Genomic DNA, 19,287 nt, shown 5'->3' with positions numbered 1-19,287 from the left:
TTTCTTACAGTTTCAGGGACACCACTTAAAGCATTGGGAAGACAAAGACAGTAGTTTTACAGTTTATACATGTTATCTTGTTTTCGTTATTTATTCAAGGCACTACTTGCTAAAGGAGACTTCTGCTTCTCTTACTAAAGAAGCTATTAAAAATAAGCTGCAATTGCTTCAATATATATATCTGCTGCTAAAACATTTAGTTACATGAAACCATTCTCCCTCACATTTATGTCAGATTTAAGGTTAATTATGTGTGTGATCAAAACTATCTGGAGCCATAAGTTAACTTTCCCTTCAGCAAATCTCTCTTTGCCACCTTCATCAAATATAGAAATGCTGCAAAGTGCGGAGAGAAACTGACACAACACTCTAGCAAGCGCAAGCACAAACACAGCCTCACATACTAAATCAGCATCTAAATAAGATGGAAATCCATTTCTGACAGGAAACGGGATGTCAATAGGCCTGTGCACGGCCATCAAAATGATCTAAGACACAGATGACTCAACACGAGTGGGCATTCTGATTTTTCACACTTGTGTGCCAGTAAACACTTGGCTGGTTGGCTCAAGATTTGGGCCCCCTTCTTCTCTAAGTGTATAATCAGTCACATTAATGAGAATGGTAATGTGATGCAGACGAATTAGTCCAGGTCCTCAGGGTTGACTCTCCGAGGACCTTTGAAAAAAAACACGCTGCCTCGGCAGTAGAGTCGCTGAGCCTTAGAAACAAGCCACCCCACTCTGAGCTTCCCTGAGACGTCTGACAGCAAAAACAACATGTCCTGATGTCAACGTGGACTAAATAACAATATTTTGCTCTGAAAACCCTTTGACAAAATCAATACTGCTCTCCTGTTTATCATGCTGACGCAAGTTGTTGTTGAGGGGTGAAAAAGGCACTTTAATACACAACAAGCGTGCATTTAAGTAGTGCGCTGTGTTTATGAGCAACAAACAAGGCTATTTCTATAACCAGTCTCCCCTGTGTGTTTAATCCCCTGGTGCTTACATGAAGGAGAACTAGTTCACCAAAATAAAGTGCCGTCTCAGGAAGAGTGTTCTGCTTTAAGATTAATCACTACATCCCCGTACAGAGACACACTTAAGCCTTAAATCGAACAAAAAAATCAACTCTACATTGAAACAGCAGTTAGCTAAGCCGCTTCCAAAGCTGTCTGTGTGCATGGATGTGTTGGTGCTTCATATTTTCTCCATTTCTTTCACTTCTTTTTTTGTCCAGGCTTTTCATGAGTTGGTCCATGGGTACTAATGAGTGATATCGAAATCTTGCCACAGGCTCAGCTTTACCCATCAGCCCTGGGTGGCCCATGATGAGCATCACCTCTTGGCTTCTGTTTTTTGGGTTGGCTTGCTGCCTGGTGTGCCGCTGGTGCTAAGGTGCATTAATGAGCCTCTCTCTGTGTATGCGTGTGTGTGAGTGAGTGTGTGTGTGTGTGTGTGTGTGTGTGTGTGTGTGTGTGTGTGTGTGTGTGTGTGTGTGTGTGTGTGTGTGTGTGTGGTGAAAGTCTTCTGGCAGCTACTCTACACCCCTTGCTGCCCCCACACCCCTGTATCTACTATCCAAGAATCTATTCATTTCAATCAGGTGAGGATCCCAGCAAGAGTCCTTGATTGCTGGTAGAGAAGCCTCCTCACACACACACACACACACACACACACACACACACACACACACACACACACACACACAAACAGGCACATGTACATTCATGCACGCTGATGCACGCGTTCCACTCGTTTCCCTATCTGTTCTGTTTCACACTTTTAACATTTGTAATCCTCGCCCATTTGTAATTCTGCTTCTGCGTGTTCGCCTCGAGAGAGAGAGAAACTAATTTCAGGAGTGAAAGAGGATTATCAGATGCAAACGAAATCTCTCCACCTCCAGACAAAGATATTGATGTAGACTTTTCAGGCGAATAAAGAAAAAAAAACAGTCTCAAAGCCGGCTTCAGCCCTGGATTGCAACTCTCGAGGAAGAGGCAAGTAAACTGCCACACTGGCAATTATTTCTTATCAGCACTGGGGAGCCTAGTTGACAATGGCAAGGCAAGGAAATGCTGAGCTGATGGCTCATGAAAACACAAGTAGAAGTGACTGCTGGGAGCACAATCAGCTTCCACTCTTCCTCTTTTGTGAATTTTTGTATGAGACTAAGTGAAAGTATTAATAGGAATTGTGATGGTTGAGGAGGGTCTTGCGAAGAAGCCAGTAGGTGCCTGCATGTGTCAAAGTACAGAACATGAAGCATGCTGAAGAGCTGTTTTACCAACCCAGTCTTCTCGCTTGGTCTTTCTTCCTGCTGAAGATAAGCTCACGCCTGCCGGACAAATAATCCCTCATCACATTTTCACAGCCCTCATTGCACTAATACCAGGCCAGGCAGAAGACACTCTCCATCCAGCACACACACTTTGACACACAGACCCCTCGTTGCTTGACTTTTTAAACAATCCAGCAGAGGAAACCATGGAGACACACACACAGACAGAAGATGAAGAGACATTGACGAAGATGTTTGGAGCCAGCTGGTTAAAGTCTGCAAGACGGTAAATTAACCATCTGATTAAGATTTGAAAAGCAGCAAAGGAAGTGAACATAATGCACCCACTTAACGGAGGAGATGGCAATAAATACTGAGCTGCAGGCGGTTGCTACCTCTGCCTTTAAAACAGCCACAATTTAACTGCAGTGCGTTCAGCGTTTTAGCATCATATCTCCTGCAGCTATGATCCATGTTGCTGCATTCGTCGACCTTTAATGTCAGAGCCTGGTTAAACAGAGATGAGAGGCAGTCAGAAAGGTGGAAGAAGAGTCTGCACATTTGTTCCAGATGCCTTTTGAGCCTTATCTAATGAAAGGGGGCAGAAATGTGAACCAAAAGAGCGCACGGTGCAGCCTCAGAGCTTCCCCTCTATTATAGCGTGATCCCGGAGCTGTCCTCCTATTACGGCCTTCGCCCTGCCGAGCTTCAAAGCTACTTTGTTGTGGCCCTTAATGGTTGCTGATGACAGCAAAGCGTATCGTGGTGCCGTGTGAAGCGACACAAGCCAGAAAAAAGAGGAAAAGAGATTGAATAAATTAATTTAAGTATAATAGAAGCTGATCACCAGAGAGGGGCAACACTGCCCATCAGGAAAGCAATTACAACTAGGGATGGGTGAATACCGATGCCAGGTCTCGGTATCGGTATACCAGCCTTTTTTCAAGGTATCGGTACTCGTGAGGGCTGCAGATACCAGCAGCAGATACTCTAGGCAAGAAAATCTTATGTCGAGCAAGTCCTCCTCGCCACTAGTTGCTGCTAATTGTTGCGGTTTAACACCAAAAATGCAAATGTGCGCCAGGTCCTGTTCGAACAACATTAATGAACCAGGGAGAGTTAACAGATAAAGTGTTTTATTTTGCACTTCAGTTCACTTTAAAAAATATTTAAACTCTGACAGTTGTTAGTTTTATTGTGCCCTTTTAATTTACATTTTTTTAATAATTATCAAAAAAAATCTGAACTCAGAGAGTTGTTTGTGTTTTATTTGGACTTAATGTCAGAGTGACTGTGCTGTCTCTGATCAAAATGATCTGTCACTGTTAATTGAAATTTTAGGTATCAAAAGTACTAGTAGTATCGGTACTCGGTATCGATGAGTACTGAAGAGGGAGTACTCATACTGGTATCGGTCTGCATAAAAAGTGGTATTGAACATCCTTAATAACTAAAAAGACCTCACTCAGGAATAGCTGCCGTCTTTAACATTTGGCAGGAACAGCGCTCGCCAGTGAGTAAGCACCCAACTCGCCCCCTCAGGGTAACACAATTAGAGACATGTTCACAGAGAGTCATCAATAACGTAAAACTTAGGGAGAAAAAAACACTTTTATGAGTAAGGAGCACGCAGGGAAGACAAGCTGTAAGCTGAATACTTCCTCAATGATTTGGGTTATTTTGGACGAGGCTGACGCTTTCTTGCTATTACATCAACAACATGGTTTTTATTGCTATTCTCCTCCTGCATGCATGCAAGTGGAAAAACTCTGTCAATGCCTTTCCCTTGTCACAGAGCCCTTAAAGTTTCATGATACATGGCATATCTCTGGCCTGCTCGAGCTGCTGGCTCTCAGGCATTTTCTGTCTTGTTTATTACTTTGGTTTAGACTCAGGGATTGAGTTTCCTCATTCTGCTGCAGAGAGAGCCAAGGGAGAGAAAGAAAGAGAGAAAGGCTGGTTTGAAATGAAACAGACAGAACAAGCAAGGCTATTTATAAGAAGCCAGCGGATAATTGTTGAAAAGGTTGGAGGAGTAGCAGCAGGTAACAAGTGAGTTGCGTGTTGATGCGCACAACAGGATGTGGAGGCTGCATGGCGGTGATGTCATCAGGTAATGGACGGGGGTCAAAAAGAGAATTGCTCAATAGTTGTTGAAAGAAGGGTTACTGCTGTGGAGAACAAAATCAATACAAACAAGAAGAAACAATTTATCATTTCAGTGTAATTAAAAGGCCAATACACAGACTTTCAAAGCCCACAAGAAGCCAGACCTCCTCGTAGTTCATTTAGAGAAGCAGCCAGTACACAGATCCAGCCAAGAACACATAATAACAGCAACAAACCAATGTTTCCTTTAACCAAACCATACACTAACATCCTATAATTCTGATTGAACAAGTGAGTACTCGAATGTCAGTGTAGCGGATAAGGGAAATGTTTCAAGTGTTCCAACATCAAACAGAAAGTAGAAACTAGAAAATGGAAACTTTAAAGAAGATTTTGTGTTTATTTAGACTGTCTGTATACACGGAGCTTCCCATAATGTGGAGACATGCTCACATACTCAGACAAAGATGCAACAAGCAGCTATGTTGATTCCATGAAGGATACAGAGGGCATTGTGGTTGCCCGAACAGACATGTTTGAAATGTTGCAGGTCTAACAACTTACTCATCGCATACACAAATGCTCCAACAGCAGAGGAAGTGAATATTTTGATGTCCTCACTCACTCTTAATTTACCTATTTACTTGCAAATGAAATCCACTCACTTATTCCCCTTTGAGTTTCCTTCTTCCCAAGGTCCCGTCCTCCCGCCTGCCTTGCTAAGCAACCGGAGAAACTAAGCTTGTCTAGCTTCAAGACTTAGAGGACTATGTTTCATTTGATGACAGAGGCTGATGAATGTCTGACATGCCAGGTTGTGCTACATGAGTCAGGTTCAAACACTTCTTCACCGTGCAGATATGGGTTTGCACATGTATCCATCATCACCATGTGGGAGGTGTGTGTGTCTGTGTCTGTGTTGTCATGTCTGCAGTTGTGAGTGTCAGCTGCATCACTGACTATATAAAAAGATGCAGAGCAAAACAGCTCCCAAGAAGTGAAGCCAAAACATCAGGAGGTCTCTTTGCTGAATTTGAAGTACAGGTCACAGTGCCCACCCCCTCCATGTTAACAGATGGTTTGGCTTTAAAACCAGAATGAATGTCAATTTAAAAAAAAAAAAAAAATCTTTTACTATATATTCCTATACATTCTAAATCAGTTTTACAGTTCATTGTTGTGAAAGGTTGAAGCATTTTTAATTCTTTGGTGCTATAAAAAGGGTGAAACACTATGACAGACAGTTATGTTGATCTGTCACTGAGACCAAGAAGACCAAGAAAGTGGATCACATCAGTCCAGTTCTGAGGTCTTTACACTGGCTTTCTGTTTGTAAGAGGATAGAGTTTAAAACACTCCTGTTGGTTTACAAAGCTCTGAATGGACTAGGGCCAAAATACATCAATGATCTTTTGATCCCGTATGAACCACCAAGACCACTTATGTCTTCTGGATCAGGTCTGCTTTCAGTCCCCAGAGTCAGAACTAAACATGGATAGGCAGCATTCAGCTTCTATGCTCCAAATATCTGGAACAAGCTGCCAGAAAATATTAGGTCTGCTGAAAGTCTTAGCTCATTTCAATCCAGGTTGAAGACTCACCTTTTTACAGCTGCCTTTTATTACAGCATTTTAACAAATCATTTTAATATCTTGTCTTTAATCTGCACTGCAATTTTATCTTACAATCTGTTTTAAAAATCTGTTTTAAAATCTATTTTAATCTTTTGTTTGTTTGTTCTTTTTGTTGTTGTTTTGTTTTATTGTATCTTTTTAATTAATCTCCTTTTTAATTAAATTTTAATTGTTTTCTAGAATTTGTTCTGTCTGTAAAGCACTTTGAATTGCCCTGCTGAAATGTGCTATATAAATAAACTTGCCTTGCCTTGCCTTGCCTTGTCACTGGTTTGATAAATATGTGCTGGATCAAATGAGTGGAATTAATAGGGTGCCGATTCGATTTAAATTGCAATTTTTTGATATTTGTTATTTTTTCAATTTTTAGTTTGCTATTATAACACCAGACCATGCAAAAAATTAAATGATGATGATTATGTCTACAGACTTTATTGGGAGCCATATTTTCCCATAAAATGCACATCACGTGAGACAGAGGATAAAAAAATCCCCCTCTGCTGGAGAAAAGTGGTAACTTTTTTCAATCCAGTTTGTGAAAAAAGACTGAATTAAGAATTTAAATTTTGAAAAAAAAAAAAAAAAAAAGATTTTTTGACAATGAATCCCAATTTTGATACTGTCAAACAAAACATCCCGATGTATGGATTTTTGACTTTTTTCTCCCACCTCAAGGAATTAATATCTAAAACCTGCTCCCTAACCCTTACTGCTGACCTTGACTCTTGTAGGGTCACCAAGGCATTATGTCAGCGCCCATCGCTCAGGAGGGGGATTTTGGCCTCACTTTAGCACAGAGGGGGAAGCTGAGGACACATCATCCATCTTTTCATCTAGTAAATTGGTGGTATGAGGCAGACTGACCTTTTTATTAGTGCCACTAGACCATAGAAATATCCAGAGTATCACTGGTGTTTGATTCAATAACACGTGAAGGATGTTTTAGAGGAGACATACATCCTGTTTCAATCATTCAATACAGTCCCCTCCAGTCTACAAGAAACATCCTCGCCATGCTAATTCAACAAAGCATCACTTCCAACACTTGGGCTTGGAAGGTGAGGGTGGAGACACCAGGTAGGTATCTGAACAGATAGTGTGTTATCAGACACCCAAGTTGAAGAGCAGAAATACTGAGAAAAGTTGTTTTTTCATGATATGTCCCCATGATATGAAAATCAAGCTTTAAAGATTAGGCTTTTGCTCACACACTGAAAAAGCCACCAACTATATGAGTATCACATAAACACAGATAAATACGACCCTTTCCTTTCCTCGCCTCTTCTTTCCCACAGAAAGACACAAGCAAATGAAAGCAAAAGGTTGAGCTCTGAATGTCACAGTCAGTCATTGCAGCGTTCCTCTTAGCGATGCAGACAGAGAGGCACTCTGATTGCCCCACCAGTCAAGCCGAGGGGTGAAAAACATTTACATGCAAATACAAATGACCCACTAGCCACTGCGAGCACGCTAGCGATGGTTTCCTCTGAATGCACGGCCACCACAGAAAATCCTGCACAGAGGACTACTTGCCAATCAACGGCTCTATTGTAGCAGCAAACACAGGCCTTTGGAAGTGGCTGTTATGTGTTTCGGATATCAATTATTCTTGTGGCTTATTGGTTTGTGGCTGCTATTGTTGCATCAAGTGAAATTAATGTTAATGAATTCAGTCTGGGACATAATTTGGTGCATTAACAGATTTGCTGTGAAGAAGTTGAAATCCTCTCTCTATCATTTCCTCTTCAGTGTGCAGAGCATCCTCGCAGAATCCACTCATCTCTGACAGCAGCGCTAATACCATGTCATCAAACGTCCACTTTCAATTTGAACAATTAGAGTCCATAATTGTCATAACAAAACACGCCTCTCTGTCAAATTGGAGTGGTTAGTATCAGGGGACAGATTGCCGGTGGACCGGCTGGGTCTCTGGGGGGCTTGGACGAGGGACGACCCTGGCTTTCACCCATGGTTAGAATTCTTGGAGCAGGATCCAGCCTGCTGTCACCAGACCTGTTGCCTCCAGATGGGTCCTGGGTTTGATTCTAATATTCTCACCCTCAAGGAACACGCTGTTTTCCTCCTTTGCTCCTTTCCTTATTTCATCTTTTCACCTTCTCATCTCACCATCAAAAAGTCACCTTCTTTTCATCCTTTCACCGCTAATTAACATCTCCATCCTTTTGTTCTTTAACCTTGACTTTCAACATTCATTTCTGTACGACACTTTCATGTCATCTCTTAATCACTGGCTGCAGTTTCTTGGCTCAAATCCCCTGTGTGTAAGTGTGTGTGTGTGTGTGTGTGTGTGTAGGGCATTGGTGTGTATGTGAGTCAAGCAGACGCACAGCACAGCAAGACCTCTTTGATTCGGCTCAGCAGAGACCCACAGCGAGGCTGTACATTAATTGGTGCTTCTGAGCCGTTAATTTAGGCGAGTACGTTCAAGGACCCACTTTAATGCGAGCATTCTCTGAAGACTCTTCCACTATTTTCCGCTTTCTCCTCCTTTTTCTTGGCTCAATCATCTCTGCTTTACTTATTTACCTACAGCCAGGCTTCACCAATCATCCATCAATATGTTGCTGTCACTGGCTGAAGAGAGACGGCACATCACAGTCTCCGCTCCGTCTGTCCACTCTGCCAAGTTCCCCACGATGACTGCCAGTAAGCCAGAGTTTTCTCCTTGTGTTTTTCAGCATGACTGACTCCACCAGGTCACTGAACATGTTACGCTGTTAATTACCTCAACGAACAAGTGGCAGCACTAAGAGCGAACAGTTACATTTTTCTGAGTATTTCTACAATTTTACAAATGGAAACCCAACCTAAGAAAAAGAGATCATGTGCAGCCACAACAGCCAAAGCTGCAGCTCCAGCAGTAAACAATTCTGTCAATGGGGGCAATGAAAGCATTCTCATTTTATTTTTGCTGCTTCTCTGCGACCATAAAACGACAGGATAGAGCCATTCGGGCTGGAAGTTCCCCTAAGAAATGAATCAACTATAAAACAACAGCGGGATGAAAACCCACTCTGGCCCACAGGGCACAGTTTCTTCAGATTCACACTGAGCTGATGCGGGAAATGATTCAGGGTGTGTGTGACCTGCATCCCGTCCTCACTGAACCTCACCATCCTGTAGTTAAACTGTGCCTTATTAGCTATCTGCAATCTGAAGATAAAACCAAGAAGGTGAACAAAGTACGCCATTAAGTAGGTAAGCATTATATCTATATCACGTCAGGGAAGAAACAGTAAAATTTCATTTTGGCTCCAGGACCTGAATGTGCTGCTGGGTTTTAGCTTGTGGTGGCTTCTTCTTTCTATGTGCATATGAATGTGGTTGTGTATTTCCAGGAATACAAAAACACAACTCTGTGTGTGTGTGTGTGTGTGTGTGTGTGTGTGTGTGTGTGTGTGTGTGTGTGTGTGTGTGTGTGTGTGTGTGTGTGTGTGTGTGTGTGTGTGTGTTCAAGTATTCTGGGTGGCATATGGGACTGGACTACGCTCTCCCTGCCAGACCATGGCCCCTCATTAGTCTCATCCCTTGTTAACAAACTGGGGCTCTGCTGACACAGAGACTTCATGAGAGTGGATGAAGAATGTGTGTGAAACACAGAAAGCTATGTGAACCTAGCTTAATGACAAGCAAACAGGAAAAAAAAAAAGCTTTTTGTACTCATGTCCAGCAGGGGTGTGTCCAGAAAAACAGCATGACATAGGCTCTGACATTATAAAGCAGCAAAATTAAAAAATACTTTAAAAACTGCTTTCTGACTGTTTAAGGACAGACAGCCACTAAAGAAGTTCTAAAAATTATCCACATCTACATAAAAATAGGCGACAAGGTGTCAGATTGGGTATGCTGGCTTGTGCTTCCTCCTGTGTGTGTCTCTGCTCTGGCCTCCATCACAGCTGCCACACTGCTGACTTTTCAGTAAAAAGTGATATTGAGAGAGGCCCCTTTAAGATGTAGTACAGACAGATGTTATCTTCTTGAAGAGCGAAGTAGGGAGACACCAATGTCACCCAGCCTTTTTATGATGTGTGATTAACTGTCATGTTATTTGATGTGTTTTATTGAAGGCCTGAACGGCAAAGTGGTACAGCACCACATAATGATATAGTCTTTAAAATAATTATAGTAGTAAGACATTTAAAAGAAGTCCCACACACACTTCATTTTGCATTAAAACTTTTACCGGTATAGTTCAATTTTAAATGTGTTAAAAGTTCTGGTCAACATGAAAACTCTACTTTCTTTAGACAAGTTAAGCACTGCCATGCTGTAGTGTTACTTATTAGGCTAAACTAACCACACTGAAACATAAAAACAGTTTAGTAATCAAAGTTCCTGTGTGCAACTTCTGGTTTATATTGATTTTGGCGCCCCCTGTAGACAGAGTTGCACCCCTATCTCTTGCCTGTTTTTCATGTACATATCCATCCCATCCATTTTCTATACCGCTTATCCTGTTACAGGGTCGCGGGTGGCTGGAGCCTATCCCAGCAATCATTGGGCGAGAGGCAGGGTACACCCTGGACTGGTCGCCAGTCAATCGCAGGGCTGACACATAGACAGACAACCATGCACGCACACACTCACACCTAGGGACAATTTGGTGTGACCAATTAACCTGATGAGCATGTTTTTGGACTGTGGGAGGAAGCCGGAGTACCCGGAGAGAACCCACGCATGCACGGGGAGAACATGCAAACTCCACACAGAAAGGCCCACCGGCCGAGGTGGGGATATGAACCGGTGACCTTCTTGCTGTGAGGCTGCAGCGCTAACCGTTGCGCCACCGTGCAGCCCATGTACATATAGTCTTTCTGAATAAAAATATTGTCCTACATTTTTTTAACAGTCTAATCTACCCCTCATTGAGATTCTCTGCTGTGGAAAAAATAAAAAAGCTGTATAGATTGTACTTAAATATGCTTATGAGTGAGCATATGTGTGTGAACGTGTGTGTGCTAAGTGTCTCCCCCATTAGGCCACCTTCTACAGAAAAGCCTGGACAGACCCCTTATGACCAGAAAGTAAAAGTCAGTCTTGCCACAAACATGCCTGCCTTGCTTTTCATCTGTCAGTATAACTCAGAGGCTGCTGACAGCTGAATGAAGTTCACACTTGTGACTTTTTCACTTGAGACTGGAAGCATCCCCAGTGTGTCTGCAGTATTCAAATAGAGGAGAGACACACATGCAGGTGCACACTCCCCCTGTGGAGGTATACAATAAGTCTACATGGAATGCCAGTTTCACCAACAGGGAGCATCTTTATTCAAAAGCCACTTGGCCTTTGGTGATAGCAGCTGCATCCTTTGTTCCCGTCATACTGAGCCACCTCAGGCTTACACAACGTGATACTGCTCCAACTTCTTCAGGACATGCTGTCACACTTAAAGGGCAGAGACAAAAAAGAAGGACTGAAATCATAGACTTTACAGACACAGAGAAGAAGCAGACTACCCTGTGGCTGCCAATGGGAGTGCTATTTCGTTTTTAAAGAAAAATGAAAGAGGCCTTATTATTGACTGTATCGAGCTCCCTGCTTTGAACTCTCTCATCTATTCTGGCTGCTTCTTGGCGTTGCACTGGATGTATAAAAAAGCCATGAAGCTAGCGGAGAGATGAGAGCAAGAGAAATACAGGAGGGGGAAAACAAGTGATTAAAGAGATAAAAGGGAGAGACAGCAGATGACAGGGGGAGCAGCGGCTTGTGATTAGGTGGTCCTCTTATTGCATTTTAATGGGGGGCCGGGTGATCTCTGACCTTTTATGAGGCAGCGGTAGCACCTTAGTGTGGAACCAAATTGCCCGACCATACAAACCCCCTCAAAGGCATCTGGGCCTTGAGAATGAGGTGTGTTGTGTGTGTGTGTGTGTGTGTGTGTGTGAGAATGAGCGAGTGAGTGTGTGAGGGTCATGGCAAATGTGTTTATCCTGCTGCCATGGAAACCCTCACTCTAGCCTTGGGCAAATAACAACAAGAAAAGCTGCATAAGGGCGAAGAAGAGAGAGAAAGAGGCAATGTGAGGAGAGGGTTTCAAAAGGTGAGGTGTCTGATTTAATATAAGTCTTTGATTCATACATTTCAAAGAGCTGTCCTGCTCTCCCCCCTCACTTGCTCTGTCCCTCTCCTTGCTCAGTGTGGCCGGCCAGCCCCTCAATCATCAGGCCCTCCTTTTCACCTTCTCTTTCTCCAGGCTCCACATGCTAAGTGGGAACATTGTTACGGTCAATTTGTCCCATTCAGGGTCCCAGTGGGCAGTGCCCCTGCCCTGACAGGCTGCAGACAGAGACCACACTGCCTGAGAAGCCTTGACATCAAGGTCCAGAGGAGAGGGAGGAGAAAGGGAGGAGGGAGAGGAAAGGACAGGATTGGAGAGGTAATGAGGGAAGTGGTGGTATGTAGGCAGAATGTGCAAAGGAAAACATGCTGAGGGACTGTTGTGGAAAAAGAATGACAGAAGTGTAGAAAAGGAGGCCAGGTTTGACACAATCCCCCCAGATTCAGCTGCTCAACAGTTTCCCCCACCAGTCAGTCAGCCTTGAACTAAACTAATCTAGATGTTGACGGCTCAACGTCTTAAGAGAACACTAATACATCTGCTTCAGATTGGCCAGAGAAACAAAACTCTGATGGGTTAAACGACAAATGGAAACACAGGTGTTCATTCATTTATATATGGTGTAATACTGAATGTAATTAGAATCAAATGTTTGCTCTTATGACTCATTTTTACCAAGGAAGCACTTCAGCCAAAGAGACATTTCCTTGGAGGCTGCAATAAATTCTACTTCCTCACGTACCCCCAGAGGTATGCGCAGGTTTCACTGCAAATAACAAACAAATGATCATGATGAAAACTGCTGACAGCATGTTGATTAAAAAGAATAATAAGGCCACTGTTTTTTGAACAAAATGTACCTTTTGAATTATTAAAGGTAATTCCTTTTTTTAAGGTCCTGACAACCGCAGATAACTTTCCATTCATCTTTGTTGTTTTGAGGTGGGAGGACTATTAACAGCTGAAACTGGTTGTGAGCATCGCTGGATTTTGAAACACAAGATATGGTCGTGTGAGCATGTTTTTAAATTGGTGAAATATACCTTTAGCTAAAGCCTGGTGTTGTTGTCTTCTGCTCTGAAAGAGCTGGGAGCCCGACAAAAGGCAGATTACATATGATTGAAATGGAAGCTGTAAAGGCCAAGATATCCTGTATCCAAAGTGGTTTCATCACAAAAAAAACACAAAATCCTACATTTCCCATGATGCAACGCAAATCACTTTCCATTAGATACACTACACATAGTAGTTATATGGTCAAAATGTAGGTCAAATTTGGAATTTGGGATAACATTTCTTTAAATTGTTTGGGAATAGTTAAAGAAAGTTGAAGGATGAGGAACTTAGTTAACTTTTCGACACTTTTTTATGTGGATTTTTCTTGTTTGTGATGAAAAAGGACGTGACTTTCTTGAATTAAAGCCCCAGCTGTAAACTATAACCCACCTCCCCATCAGGTTGAGGTTGAATCAAAGTGTCATGATCTATGACTTTCTGTGACTCAAAAAAACAAAGCTGAGACTGTAAGGCTGTAAAACTGAACTTGTCTGCCACCTGAAACTCTGTCTGACTAATCTATGAACTTTTAAATCTCCCTTGGAGCTGCACGGGCCCAAAGGTGATATAACACTCCCTGCAGGGTGCAGTTGCGAGGTGGAGAAGAGGGATTAAGTCACAGTGCAAGGGCACCTGTTTTTTGGCGCATATGGGCGCAACACTTGCTCCGAGGCGAGGGGTGCAGAGCGGCTGTTGGCGTCAGAAACGCAGCACAAACAGCGCGTCCATTCAAGCGATGCTGGACAGTGCTGAATCACATTTGTATAGAGCCCAGACAGACTGACTCACACACACACACACAAAGTCTATACAAGACAGGAAAGCAAACAGACACAAAGTGACGAACAAAGTCTCTAATGTTTCTCTCTGATCGACATGTGCAAACTCTCACCCTGTCTTTTGCTCCTGTTTTTTAATGACCCAGACACACACTAACACACACGCAAAGGATTCTTCAAACTAATTGGCGATGCAGACTCCACAGTGAAGACAGCAGGGATCTGTCAAGCGAATGTGTGTACGGCGGGATGTTGCCGATCTCCTCAAATTAACTAACTTTATAATAAATCACCGGGCACTGCTAGCTGAGGATTAGCCGTGCTCCAGTGAGCAGTTTGTTAAGCTGCGAGGAGAAGCACAGGGGACAGAAGAAACATCGCCAAAAACTGACATCAGCGCTGGGACGGTAAAAACCCACTGCTTGGTTTCCTGGCCACACATTTAGCCTTGTTGTCTGACTTCTGCAGTGAAACAAAATCCTCCTCCTGTGTCGGGCTTTAACTTCGAAGTATTGCTTTTTATGTGTTGGGGGTTCTTCATTAATCACTTAAAGTGCTCAGGACATCAGGTACACTGTTCTCTTGAGTGCCTCCCTTATGTTCACCAACATGTCTGTGCAATCTTGCCCCCCTCTGAGTCATCTCTTTTGGCAGGAGTGATGCTTCCTACAGTCTGGTTATTTATACTCATTTATCCCCTCCTTCTTAGCCTGAAGGAAGAAATTAAACAAATGTGTGAAAGCCTAATACCAAATCTGTGAGACCTGTTATCAGGATGACCTTTCTACAGAGAAAGATCCTCACCATGGCAAGAAACTTCAGTCTTCAGCTTCATTTGTTGATTCCACCCCAACATTTCAACAAACTACAGAGCAAATTGTGGTATTTCTTTTCTCCACCCTCACAAGAGTTTTGTCCTTATCTTCCGAGCAAATGAAAATGAGATCCGGTACAATAAGAAGATCAGAGATCATATCAGACAGGTATTTCCTCTGTCGTCTATTAATTTATTCCCTCTCATAGTGCTTCTTGTGTAATTACTGTGGGGCCTAGAAGGGGATGTCAGCACATAAGGGTGAAAAAGGGCACCACTCCTCCTCTTTCATACCAAAGGAGCTGCGCGATGTGGTTTATGATCATCTCTGCTTTCATGTTAAGTCCTCGATATCCTGCCTGTTACAGCCAGTCTGAAATCAGGTCCTGATGCAGCAAAGAGGATGAGTCTGTGTGTACCCTGCAGCAGCACCCCTGAGCCCTGGATGTCAAAGATGGTGACAGCCCAGAGGAAGAGGAATTAAAGAGGCTCTTGTCCTCCAAGACTGATTGACACAGTCAGACAGAGACAGAGATGTGCTGCTCCTCCTTGGACAAGAAGCACTGTCTCACTTTCTGTAGATATATCTCCCACTCCTCTCTCCTCTTTCCTCTTCTCTCTCTCACACACAAACACACATTCAGGCTCATTATAGGAATGCTCTGACCCTTGGGGACTTCACTCACTTCTCTATGTCTCTCTTTCCAGTCCACAAACCTCGGGCGCTGGACAAAAAGGCAGCTTGAAAGGCAATTTGAATTTGAAACAGGGGGCCACAACAAAAACACACAGCTCCCAAATGGGGAAACTTTAGGAGACTTGGAGCCAGCTATTGAGAGTAAACGGTCCTCCTCACACAAAAAAAGGCAAAAATGTGATTCCGACACCATCCAACCAAGAAGCTCTGTGTACTGTAAAGATAGCAGCTACTGCAGAGAGAGGGAGAGGGAGAGGAGGGAGAAGGATGGCAGAGCCTGGAGGAAGGAGCAGTGGACACCAGGGGCCCGGCGGGAAGGACTGTAGATCATACACAACCCTGAGCTGATAAAATACATGAGAGGACCAACAAGACACGCAGAGGAGGGCACATTTTGACCTAACATAAGTCGCATGCAATGACCGCTTCAACATTTTTGCAATGAAATGAATATAGAGGCAAGTTCTTGCAGTTCAAAATTGATTTCATTGTCAAGATAGACTCAATATGACGCCTGGCACAGTGAAAAAAGTCTTCAATCTCACAGATTTAACAGTTTCTAGAGAAAGCCTGTTAAATTAAGGAATCAGAGAGATACTGACAACCAGGAACGAACACACACAGAAACAAATGATCAATCAATAGGCTACATAACTCTTAGCCATTTTCAATCACACGCTCTGGGTCTTGTCAATATGAAATCAATCGTGAATGGTGAAGCCTCATCAGAGCTGCATGTTTGGTGCGTGGCTGCGAGCTACGCAGCATAAAATTGAAAATTATACAATGAAACCTGCTGTAACAGACGATATTCAGAAGATTACAGATGAGCTATTGTGTGTTTTTTCTGCTCGTTTTAACCACTTCACACATTCAATTATTTCGGCTGATTTACAGTGAGACAATCTCTCCAAAGCATCAAAGCGCGATAAAGCCCGTTCCCGGAGCGCACAAACAGCAGCACCACCAGCAGCCCGCACCCACTCCGGACAGCTCGGGTCACTTACCTTTGATTATCTTGAGGAAATATGCAGTTTGAGTGGATTGTGTGTCCTGCTGGATACAAAAAAATCCGAGTGTGATCCGAGTAGAAGAGCTCGTTAGTGCGTTACCAGATCCTGAGCAGGGCTTTGTAAACTACTCCTCCCTGTCGCACCTGTCTCTGGCAAAAACTGTTCCCGTACGCCGGCCTGACATCCCTAAGACAACTGTCTCGGGGGTTGTGTGTCCATACCCCCTGCTAGTTTCAACACAGACACGCACACTCACACACATACACACACACATTCACGAACACAGACACACACACACACAGAGGGCACCACCTGTCCCCGGTGCAAAACAGCCCACAAAGAGCTTTTATGTCGCGCAACGACACATGGCATTCCCCGTTAGTCTCTGCAGCAGCAGCAGTACTCCCGCACAGACAGCCGTCCAAGTAATGTTAAAGGAGTCAGTGATTAAAAGAAAAACGCAATAACAGCCCATCCAGCGCACAGAGCCAGCTGCAACGTTTGGAAATTACATCAGCCGCTCGTTGCTCACCCAGTGGTGTTATCAATCTCCGTCCCCACAATAGTTGCTCTATTTCGCCGCTGCGCACGACTGCTGCTCTGTCATTGCTGCGTCTTTTCCACCTCGGGTTGGACCAGAAAGAAAAAGACTGTCCTTCTGTTCCCGTCCACGCAGAGACAAACTCAGGATCCTGCGCGAGGAAAAGTCCCATTCATGGGTTTATCAGAAAATACTTCCCGTTCTCTGAGCCGCACTCAGGAGCAGTGGGGAGGTGGGAGGAGGACCAGAGCGTTTGTCTTCCAGCGGGTGTGTGTGTGTGTGCGTATGTGTGTGAGCTGTACAGCATCTCCGGCTCTGCTCCCCGCTGTCATCCACAAGAGACTCCTGAAGCCTGTTAGTGCCAAAACCTGAAGCAGAATTACACAGCGACTGGAATGGAACTGATTAATGACTAATTGGGTTGATTTGAAGGGGCTTTGTATCCTTTAAAAATGTTTCAATATCACATGCTAACTGCTCACTAGAAGGGGGGCACTAATTTACTGTATGGGGTACGACATGGTGCCGATCAAATTACACCAAGAGCGCACTGGTGTTAATTGATAAGCAAAGGGCCTTTGACGACGGATGATTCAGAAAAATCTGTGAGAGGGTAGACCCTGAGACAAAGGCTGATTCAGATAAGACAGCTCAGCTACATTTAGACACATGTAGACTAGTTTTGAAAAGTTTCTTATTTTCCTTTTTTTTCATTCAACAACCAATTAGGCTTTTATATAAGCCTTCACCTCAAGATATCTCATTTTTTTATCACTTTGATTTGATGCTGTAAGACCTAGCATTATACCAAGCCTCGGACGCACTCATACAACAACAGTTAAAATTTGTGTTGATCTGAAAAGTTCTGTTTGTAACCAGCAAAACCACCATGGGACTCACTGGCTGTTGTCTGACAGCAAAGGGCTCTTGTTGAAGGCCTAACCATCTATAAGGCTCAGCATGGGCGATGCCCCACCTGAGCCAGAATACCAAACACCAAAACACACCAAAAACAGCTATACAACAAATACCAGCTAACAGCAAACAACTGCACACAACATGTCACACTAAATTCACTCCGTAGTTTGAAAAAGCGTACTTTAACTTACCGTTTATGCGTTCGTCCAAACAAGTGTGAGCTTTGGTAATCTCCATGTTTTGGTCCTTCAGGTAAACAACCGATCTCTGATCACATAGATCCTTAATCTGTCTCAGATGGGATGTGTTAGAAGCACATTCAGGGCGAGTCTCCGTGTAGCACACCAAAACGAGCAATAACTGCGGCGATTTTTAAAAGTCTTTTAAACAGTTGAGCTAGTTACAGGGTAGTCCGGTAATTTCCGCATATAGAGGGAAGCAGGCGTTCCCGCCACCAGGGGGTCCATGGGTGCGCCACGTGTGTGCCACAGATATAGATAGATAGATAGATAGATAGATAGATAGATAGATAGATAGATAGATAGATAGATAGATAGATAGATAGATAGATATCAAACTATTCGTCTACACTATGATTGGCCGATTGTGTGATGACGTCACTTGGTAGCTAGCAACACAAATACCAAAAGGCAGACAAAAAATAACCATGCAGACATTGTTTCGAAGACATGAACTGTAAAGACTGATGTATTTTGATTCAGCATTATTGGGCCTTTGCTGTCCACAGGGACTGCTGCTGACAATTTCATATTTTTAGTGTCTGAAACTGGCAGAAGGAGGTGCTAGCCATAGACTATAGATATATGAATATGTGAATATATGCATATATGTATGTAGAGTGGAAAGTGTGGCTCCGCCATTTATGATTGTACGGTTTTGAAGCCAAAATACCCCCGTCACAGGCGCAGCCATTGGCAGCAATTGCAGCCAGAGTCTGCGCAGTAGAGACGATGAGGGATTCTGGGAGTATCTGAGTATAGCTGGGTGACAAAAATAATATATATTTTTTTTCTTTTGCGAGTCTAATCACTTCTTGACTCTACCTCCCCACATATTTTACAGTCCTCAAAAAAATACACAAGAATGGCAGCTGTCAGTCATCATTAAATGTTACATAAAGCCTTGTTTTCAACCTCGTATAACTAATAAGAATGAAACTTTTCAGAAAAAAGAGGACTTGAATACAAGATAGCCAAATGTTATCTTCAAATCACCACAACAGTTGGATGTGAGAAACATTTCTACGAGGAGTATTAATTTTTTAAAGTTTGATCCCAGCCCATCTGGAATGGCTGGAAAGCCAGACTTTTTAACCTATACTGCAGCCAGCCACCAGGGGG

At 43.3% G+C, this 19,287-nt stretch overlaps 1 protein-coding gene across 2 annotated transcripts in view; it reads right to left on the bottom strand.

Annotated features, from left to right (window-relative positions):
- sema6bb (sema domain, transmembrane domain (TM), and cytoplasmic domain, (semaphorin) 6Bb) overlaps nt 1–18,314 on the bottom strand; it is a 159,621-nt gene extending 141,307 nt beyond the window's left edge. The window contains exon 1 of one of the 2 annotated variants that reach the window (XM_074667894.1): nt 18,118–18,314. The gene's annotated coding sequence lies outside the window, so the exon portion shown is untranslated. Of the gene's footprint in view, nt 1–16,461; nt 17,304–18,117 lie in introns of those variants that run through there. The other variant, XM_074667893.1, reaches the window with a different exon arrangement.
- Nucleotides 18,315–19,287: the final 973 nt, after the last annotated feature.

The sequence above is a fragment of the Halichoeres trimaculatus genome, unplaced genomic scaffold (assembly GCF_033239565.1).
Source record: "Halichoeres trimaculatus isolate MK-OKI-2021-1 unplaced genomic scaffold, fHalTri1.1 fHalTri1_scaffold_4, whole genome shotgun sequence".
NCBI lineage: Eukaryota > Metazoa > Chordata > Actinopteri > Labriformes > Labridae > Halichoeres > Halichoeres trimaculatus.
This window is presented reverse-complemented; position numbering and strand designations above follow the sequence as displayed.